The sequence below is a fragment of the Chlorocebus sabaeus genome, chromosome 19, assembly GCF_047675955.1.
Source record: "Chlorocebus sabaeus isolate Y175 chromosome 19, mChlSab1.0.hap1, whole genome shotgun sequence".
NCBI classification, from domain to species: domain Eukaryota; kingdom Metazoa; phylum Chordata; class Mammalia; order Primates; family Cercopithecidae; genus Chlorocebus; species Chlorocebus sabaeus.
Genome location: NC_132922.1, coordinates 11,128,006 through 11,136,420, shown reverse-complemented (window position 1 = coordinate 11,136,420; position 8,415 = coordinate 11,128,006).

The window sequence follows — 8,415 nt, the reverse complement described above, 5'->3', positions numbered from 1 at the left end:
GACTTGTTGGCAGCTGACCAAATCTCAATGCTTCCCTGTGCTAGGGCAGGGGCTGGGGGCCGTATAACCAGCCGGAGAGGATGCCTCCTGTTATGGACTGAATGTGTCCCTCCCAAATTCAGATGTTGAAATCCTAACCTGCAATGCGATGACATTAGGAGGTGGGGCCTTTGGGGGATAATTAGGTCACGAGGGTGGGGCCTTCATGTGGGATTAGTGCCCTTATAAAGGAGACCCCAGAAAGCTCTCTCACCCTCTTTCCTGCCTTGTGAGGCTTTAATGAGAAGTTTTCTAGAACAGTGAGGGCTACATTTCTCTTGTCTGCAAGCGACCCAGCCAATGGCATTTTGTTGCAGCAGCCCAAATGACTGAGATGTGGCTCGCACCAGAAATCCTGAGGGAGGCACCAGCCCGCTGCTCAGAGCTGTGTGACCTCGAGCCAGTGACCCAGCCTCTCTGAGTCCCCCATTCCTCCTCTGCCTAGCTCTCCAGGGAGCAATGAGGCCAAACGGAGCTGTGATACATGCTTTGCCAACTGTAGAGTGCTCCACAAATGTCAGGAAGCACAAGGCCAGACTTGGCCAGACTGAGCAGTGAAAACCTTCTGAGGCAAACAACCAGTGTACCCCGCTAACTTGTGGGTTCACTTTTTCCTCCCAGAGCTTCTTACAGTAAAATAAACTAAATAAAGCAGAGCTACAGGCCTCTGGATGAGGCTTGGCAGCCACCCCACCCCCACCAAGCAGCAGGTAAGAGCTGTGGGACCCCCTTGTTCCTAAGCGGCACACCATTCCTGTCCTTGACGGGGACCACGGCTGGTTAAGGCGATAATTGCAGCCATCCTCATCAATACAGCAATGACAATTTAGAGGCAGAGGTGGCAGAAGCACACTCAGTAGTGGTCCCCACAGACAAGTGAGTACACCGGCACCCATCTGTTGAGCTGCAGACAAATTCCCCTGGGAAGGGCGAGACGTAGTCAGGAGCGGAGCTCAGTGGAAAGGCCACAGCCTCTGCTGGGCGGCCTTTGTAGAGAGGGTTGGGAAAGCCCATCCCCCTGCAGGTCGCACAGCTTCCGGTGGCTCCTATTTATTTTGGGGTACACATGAGGATCTGACGGACAGGGCTGGAGGGGCAGCCCCTGTGTCTCTGTAAGTGTCCCTTCCTCCTGCACATATGAACACAGGACAATTTTGGCTAAATGGTTCCTTGACAGCCCCAGGGGGAACAACGAGGCAGTGAGCCTGCTGGGCCTGCCCTGGAGACCATGCCTCCCTGCCTGCCAGCAAGACCAACCTTCGGCCCCACCCGCCCGCCTCTGTCAGCCTCCAATCAGCTTCTCAGTGAGGTCCCATCGGTGCTTTCTCCAAAGGCTTTCCAGCTGCTAGCTGGTGCTGTCTGCGGTGGGTCTATTACTGACTTGCCATTCTGACCTTGTGAAATGGAGAGAAGCTCTCGGCGGTGCTCGTCCCCAGGAGTTAGATCTGTTCTCCCGTGAGAACGGCTAAACCTGGCCTTCTCACTGGCGCGGGGTGACGGGCTTGTTTTCCTCTTTTGCTGGTTCTCTTTATCCTTGGAATTGGTGCTTTTCACACTGTGTTTACCCTCACATTTGGCTTAATCCAGTGAGGCGCTGTTTCTCATTTCCCCCCTGACTTTTGGCTTTGGGGAGGTGGCGAGGGGGTGTCCAGTGAGGCGCTGTTTCTCATTTCCTCCCGACTTTTGGCTTTGGGGAGGTGGCGAGGGCGTGCACAGGTGGAACGGAACAGGTTTTGCGTTAACAGAAGCTGCTCCTTGGGGGTTGGGGGCCCTCCTGGGCACTCCCCTACACAATGCGTGTGGCGGGAAAGCAGACGCCCAGCAGCAGCACAGGATGATGAAACTAACCGCTAAAGAGACATTACTAAGTGCCCCCACTTTATTTTTCAGGAGTATGGACATATTATTGCTTTATGTTTCTGAATTCATATTTTCTTTCCTTTAGTCTCTGTTGGCTATTTCTGGGTTGCTCTGTGTGATTTTCAGGAGCATATTACATACTCCAGAGACAGAGACCCCACTGTAGTAAATGAAAATTCTCCCCTAGGGTGAAGCAGTGACAATAGTCCCCAATTAAAGCGTGTGGGGGCTCCGTGACATTTTCAAGGTTTGATTAGGTGAGAAAGAGAAATTGGGACAGGCTCTTCATCTCCAAACCAGCTCTAAAAATGTTCTACTCCTGTCCCAGCCTCTGCTAATTTGGGTCTTGACATGAAAGGGGCAGGGAAGGGGTGGGGGAGTGTGGGAGGAGGCAGACAATCCTTCAGAAACAGGAGCCACCAAAAGAAGATCCAGAGGGTCTGGGGTGTGGCTGCAACCCAGCAGCTCTGACAGTGGGACTGGGGCAGCCTGAGAGCAGGAGAGACTGAGGGGCAGGGGTGGAAGGCAGAAGCAAGGCATGGCCCAGCTGGACCCGCTCCCCTTCTTCCCGTGTGCGTAGCCCAGCCAATGGCACCAACTGTGAGGCAGTGTGTAGCTCTAAGCAAGACCATGGTTCAAGGTCTGGCTTTGACCCTGACTACTGCCTGTGTGGCCCTGGACAAGTTCCTTAGCTCTTTTTAGTCTCTGTTTTCTCGTATACAACGTGACGATCTAATACCTTCCTGGTAGGGTCGTTAAGAGGATTAAAACATGCTCACGACGTGGTTAGTGTTCATCAAGTGTCAACTAGTATTATTATTATTAAACCGGAATTTTGGAGCTCATCTCTATTTAGAGATACAGTCTCACTATGTGGTCCAGGGTGGCCTTGAACTCCTGGGCTCAAGCAATCTTCCTGCTTCAGTCTCCAGAGTAGCTAAAACTACAGGCCCCACTGCACCTGGCTTCAACCCCATTTTTAACATTTATTTTTATTTTTTTAAGGTTTTTTCTTCTTTTTTTTAACCTTAAGTTCTGAGATACATGTGCAGAACGTGCAGGCTTGTTACATAGGTATACATGTGCCATGGTGGTTTGCTGCACCTATCAACCCGTCATCTAGATTTTAAGCCCCGCAAGCATTAGGTATTTGTCCTAATGCTCTCCCTTCCCTTGTCCCCCCCACACCCTCCAACAGGCCCTGGTGTGTGATGTTCCCCTCTCCATGTCCATGTGTTTTCGTTGTTGAACTCCCACTTATGAGTGAGAACATGCGGTGTTTGGTTTTCTGTTCCTGTATTAGTTTGCTGAGAACGATGGTTTCCAGCTTCATCCATGTCCCTGCAAAGGACATGATCTCATTCTTTTTATGGCTGTATAATATTCCATGGTGTATATGTGCCACATTTTCTTTATCCAGTGTATCACTGATGAGCATTTGGGTTGGTTCCAAGTCTTTGCTGTTGTAAACAGTGCTGCAGTAAACATATGTGTGCATGTGTCTTTATAGTAGAATAATTTATAATCCTTTGGGTATATACCCAGTAATGGGATGGCTGGGTCAAATGGTATTTCTGGTTCTAGATCCTTGAGGAATCGCCATACTGTCTTCCCTAATGGTTGAAGTAATTTACACTCCCAACGACAGTGTAAAAGCATTTCTATTTCTCCACAGCCTCGCCAGCATCTGTTGTATCCTGACTTTTTAATAATCGCCATTCTGACTGGCATGAGATGGTATCTCACTGTGGTTTTGATTTGTATTTCTCTAATGACCAGTGATGATGAGCTTTTTTTCATATGTTTGTTGACTGCATAAATGTCTTCTTTTGAGATGTGTCTGTTCATATCCTTTGCCTACTTTCTGATGGGCCACCCCCCATTTTTAACCAATCTCTGAGTCCTGGAAACTTTTCCACTTCTCTTATGTCTGTCAACTTTTTTCCATCTCTCCTCTTTCACCCTACTGCCTCTAGCTTATGTCAACCCATGGCCTTGGCTTGCTGGTGCTCGAGGGAGGTCTGTTTGGTGGTGAGAGGTCAAGAGCATTGCCCGCGGTAATATGCAGCATGGTGGGAAAGGACTAGAAGTAGAAAGGAGTGAGGTCTCTATTTGCCTAAACTAGGGTGATGGCCAGGTGAGTGGTACAGAGGGGGCAGGAATGAGACCCAGAGAAGACAGAACAGACCAACAGGGCCCAGGAACTGGATGTTGGGGAGAGAGGAAGAGGAAAGACCCAAGTGGTATCTGGAGCTACTGGTGCCATTACCAGAAAGAGAAAAGCAGAGGAGAGGCTGGGAGGAAGATAATGAGCTCATGATTTGTTGTGAGGTTGAAAACAGAAAATGTGTGCAAAAGTGCTTTGATATCTACAAAATGCTACACAGATGCAAGTGATTCTTTCACGACATTTAGATAAGACGATAATTTTGTTAATTATAATCCTGGCAGCGATACCTGCTTCAGGGATTGATAGCTGCTAGGCACATTCTGTTAGGAACCGAACAAAATAATTCATCTGTCCAAAGTAGTACATGTGTAATCCAGAAATAGAATCCAAGACTCTCATCCAGCCCTGCCATCCATTTGTTCAATCCCTTTGAACCTATATGTGAGAAATTCTTCCAGCGTGTGCTCTCTCTCATGCCCTGTTGTGGCTAAGAGGGTGGCCTCTGAATCTGAATCCCAACTTCGCCACTTAGTAGCTGGGTGACCGTAGGTAAGTTGCTTAGACTCTCTGTGCCTCAATTTCCTTTAAAGGCTCTATTATACCTATAAAGTAGGTATAATAAAACAAAATAGGTATAATAGTAGTCCCTACCTCAAAGGATTGTGGTGGGGACTGAGTGGATTAATACCTGTAAAGTACTTTTAAAATAATGCATGGCACATAGCATGCACCCAGCAGTCTCCTAATCGCCCTCCCTGTCCTGCCTTGGCCTCTGCAGTCCGTTCTCAACACAAGAGCCAGTAGGAGCCTTTGAAACACTCCACACAGCTCATCATGCTTCTGCTCAAAAGCTCCAATATGCCCTTTCTCGCAGGGTGGGACCATAGGCCTTATGGTGGCCTAGAAGCCCCCACCCCCTTACCTCTCTGCCGTCCTCTCCTGCCACATCCCATTCCACACATGCTGGCCACCTGCTAGTCTGTGAATATCTCAGCTATAAGCAGGGCCTTTGCACTAGCTGTACCCCGCACCTGAAATGTACATCCCAGAGATCCTTATGGCAAACTCTTTACCTTCTTTAGTCTTTGCCCAAGTGTTACCAAACCGTAAGCCTCCTCCAGTCGCCCAGCCCTTTCTATCCCTTCCCAGCTCTGGTATCTTCATGGCACATGTTTGTTGCTAATAATATGCTATATAACTCCCTTATTTATTGTGTTTACTGTGGATTGTCTCTCTCCTGTCCACGAGAATGCAAGCTCCACAAGGGCAGGGCTTTAAAAAAATATCTTATTAACGAATGCATCTTAAGCACCTAGAGCAGAGGCTGCATTCAGTAGCAGTAACGAAATTGAAGAGATATTCGTTTCTAATAGTAAGAATGTCTCCAAGCTGTTCATCCATCCTTTGGAACTCAGAAAGCATCTCCCACAGACACCATCCCTGGGTGGCAGTCTGGCCACTTGTGACCTGCGGCAGGCATGGACGGATGCGCTCACGTCTCACCTTTGCTAGACCTGCCGGTCCCTCCACCTGGAATGGCCTTTCTGTTCGTCTTTGTAAGTCCATGTCTTTTATTTTGAAGGGGTAGATTTTCCAGGCTACCAATAGCTTAGACTTCTAATTCTGTCCAAGAGACTTTTGCTAAATCAATTAGAATGCTTTCTAAATCCCAAGTATTCTATAGGGGGACTCATCTTACTAGATTCAGAATTAGAATCAGAACAATACTTATGAATAATAACCTGTGAGATGAACCAAAACATAAAAACGAAGTATACTTTTTATACATTGTCACCTCAGCAGCAATATGGACAGATGATTTGCTAATTTTATTGATGGTTGATTTAATCAGTGATAGTGAATAATAAAAAATGCTCACCTTACCAGCAGACAAGCTGATATATACTGCTCAACATTGCTTTTACCACCTTTATGATGTGCTGAAAGCTTTTCAGTTAAATAAATGAACTATGATATAAGAACAGAAATGTGAAGGAAGTATAATTTATCCAATTTCTGACTGTGCAACTGTTTAAGAACTCTGCACAGACCCAACAGGATATTGGACCAAAAAATGTACGGGCAGTATTTTAATGATTTAGCCTGACCATGTGGCATCTGCTATACGTAATGCAATAATACTCCTTTATCTTTGCCCTCTGTGATTCAACTTCTAGGATGTCTCCTCCTCCATGCTATAGGAGTTCTGTTAAAAGAAAGATGTAGTATACCGTATAGGGGACAAGTTCTCAACTGCAGCCCAAGTGAACACATAGACAGTGGTATGTTATAATGGAATTTTACTGTTTGAATAGCTGCAAATGCCTGAAGCCATCATTCTGCAATAATTACCATATCTTTGAGAACTTTCTGCACCGTCAGTGAGAAAACAGAATTCAAAATTACCAAACAAAATCATCTTGAAAACCGACTTTCTTCTGAGCCAATTTTCTCTTTTCTAAGCCTGCCTGCTGATAAAAGGTGGCACATACCTTCTGGCTTCACAATAATATGCTTGGCCTCCTCAAGTTACTTGGTGTTCTGCGAGAAAGAAAAATCTCTCAAATCTACACATCTAAACCCTTTTTATCACATCTCAGAATCTACTCTATTAAAAATAAAGTAAAACCTAGAAAACCAGTCCCCAGTATGTTGAATATGTAACTGATTCACCCAGTTGTTCTCAGTATTCCCTTTCTCTTTAAAACGAAAGCACACAAAAGGAGGGACTCCTTGCATATTCAGGGCAAACCATTGTCACAATGAACTCATTTGGAATGGATTTTGGAAACTCTTTAGTCTCCAGATTTCTATGACACTCTATTTTTGATACGATCCATTTAATTGTCACTCAGTCTTTTTCTTTTATTCAGTCTGCACAGGTCACCTAACCATCACCTACTGTGTCACTGCATAAAATCTGAAACTACGGCGGTTCAAATTTCTCACGCACCATGAGTTTTGTCCATCCTGTATTCAAGCTTATCAAGTTCTCTCTTGCCCCCAGCTTTTGAACATGCTGTCCTCTCTGCCTAAAAAGCTCTCTCCCCTAACTCATTTTGCTGGACCGAATCCTGGTTATCCTTCAGGATTCCATTTGGACTTCATTTCCTCCACGCAGCATCCCCTGAGGCCCCAATTGGAGTTGGCTGTCGCGCTTTATCAGGCTCTGCCACACCACGCTGTGCTCCCAAATTTATAGGACCTACACATTGCCAGTAACTACCCACTTAGCTGTCTGTGTCTCCACTGAACTAGCTCTGAAGGCAGTGAGCACACCTGTCCTGCCCACTATGGTGTCCCAGTGTCTAGCAAACTGCCTACTCATCATAGGTGCTTAATACATATCTAAAGAATGAACACATCAGTAATTCGACAGTAAGCAAACTGTAAAATATCTTTATAACTGCCTTATAAAATAGGATCCTCAAGTTCCAAAGTACTTAAGAGAATAACATCTAATGAAGTATTTTTAATCTAAGATAATTACCAAGTCAATCAGAATACAGCCACTCTTAATTTAAGCCAACTTTGTTCTCTTCATTTAATGGAATTGGCTAAATAGAGGCTCAAATAAGCGCTTGTTAATTATATTAATTAACAAATGTTTGCATGGTTGTATTAAAATATATGAGCTCTCTAAAATCTAGTTAATATCTGAGGTTACCATGTGCATGTAGTGAGCTCACAGCAAGTAAGGCAGTTTCTTAAAGGGATAGTTTTGGCTGCCTCAGTTATTTCTGGGGTTTCTCTGAGTATTCAAGATACCCAACGCAGTACCTTTTGGTTAGGGGGATGGGGAGGGAGGAAAGGTTGTCTCTGGAGGTTTTTTCCTTCTCCACTCTTAGCAATGTACAGCTAAGAAATTTTACAGCCAGTACAAAAAGGGGATGCTGCATCCCAGTAGTAACTCCCTAGAAATCCACTGGCAGATCTCCCAGATGTATGGAGAAAGCCCATGGAAGATGTCTTCATATTTAACTCTTATTTTATTTTATAAAGAAGTTTATTTGCATTCCCTTTTGTATTCTAAGGGCCTGGTACAGAGCTTTACAAATAGTAGGTACTCAGGCACCTGTTAGGTAAATGATCACAGAAGCCACTTTTCCCTAAAGGCATTTGCTGAGTCCAACAAATTCCAACCTCCATTTTGATGGTGAAAGAACAGAAATCACCTTCATAAAGGTGGGAAGTCTAACATGAGATGCTCCTTACAGTAAAGGGAAATCTAATAGCTATGCAGTGAGAATGAATTGGAGATAAACCAACTCTTATGAGGAATTTAAGTCTGAGATTAACCTACGTATTCTAGAGAACTTTAAGCCATGACCTTAATTTACTTAACC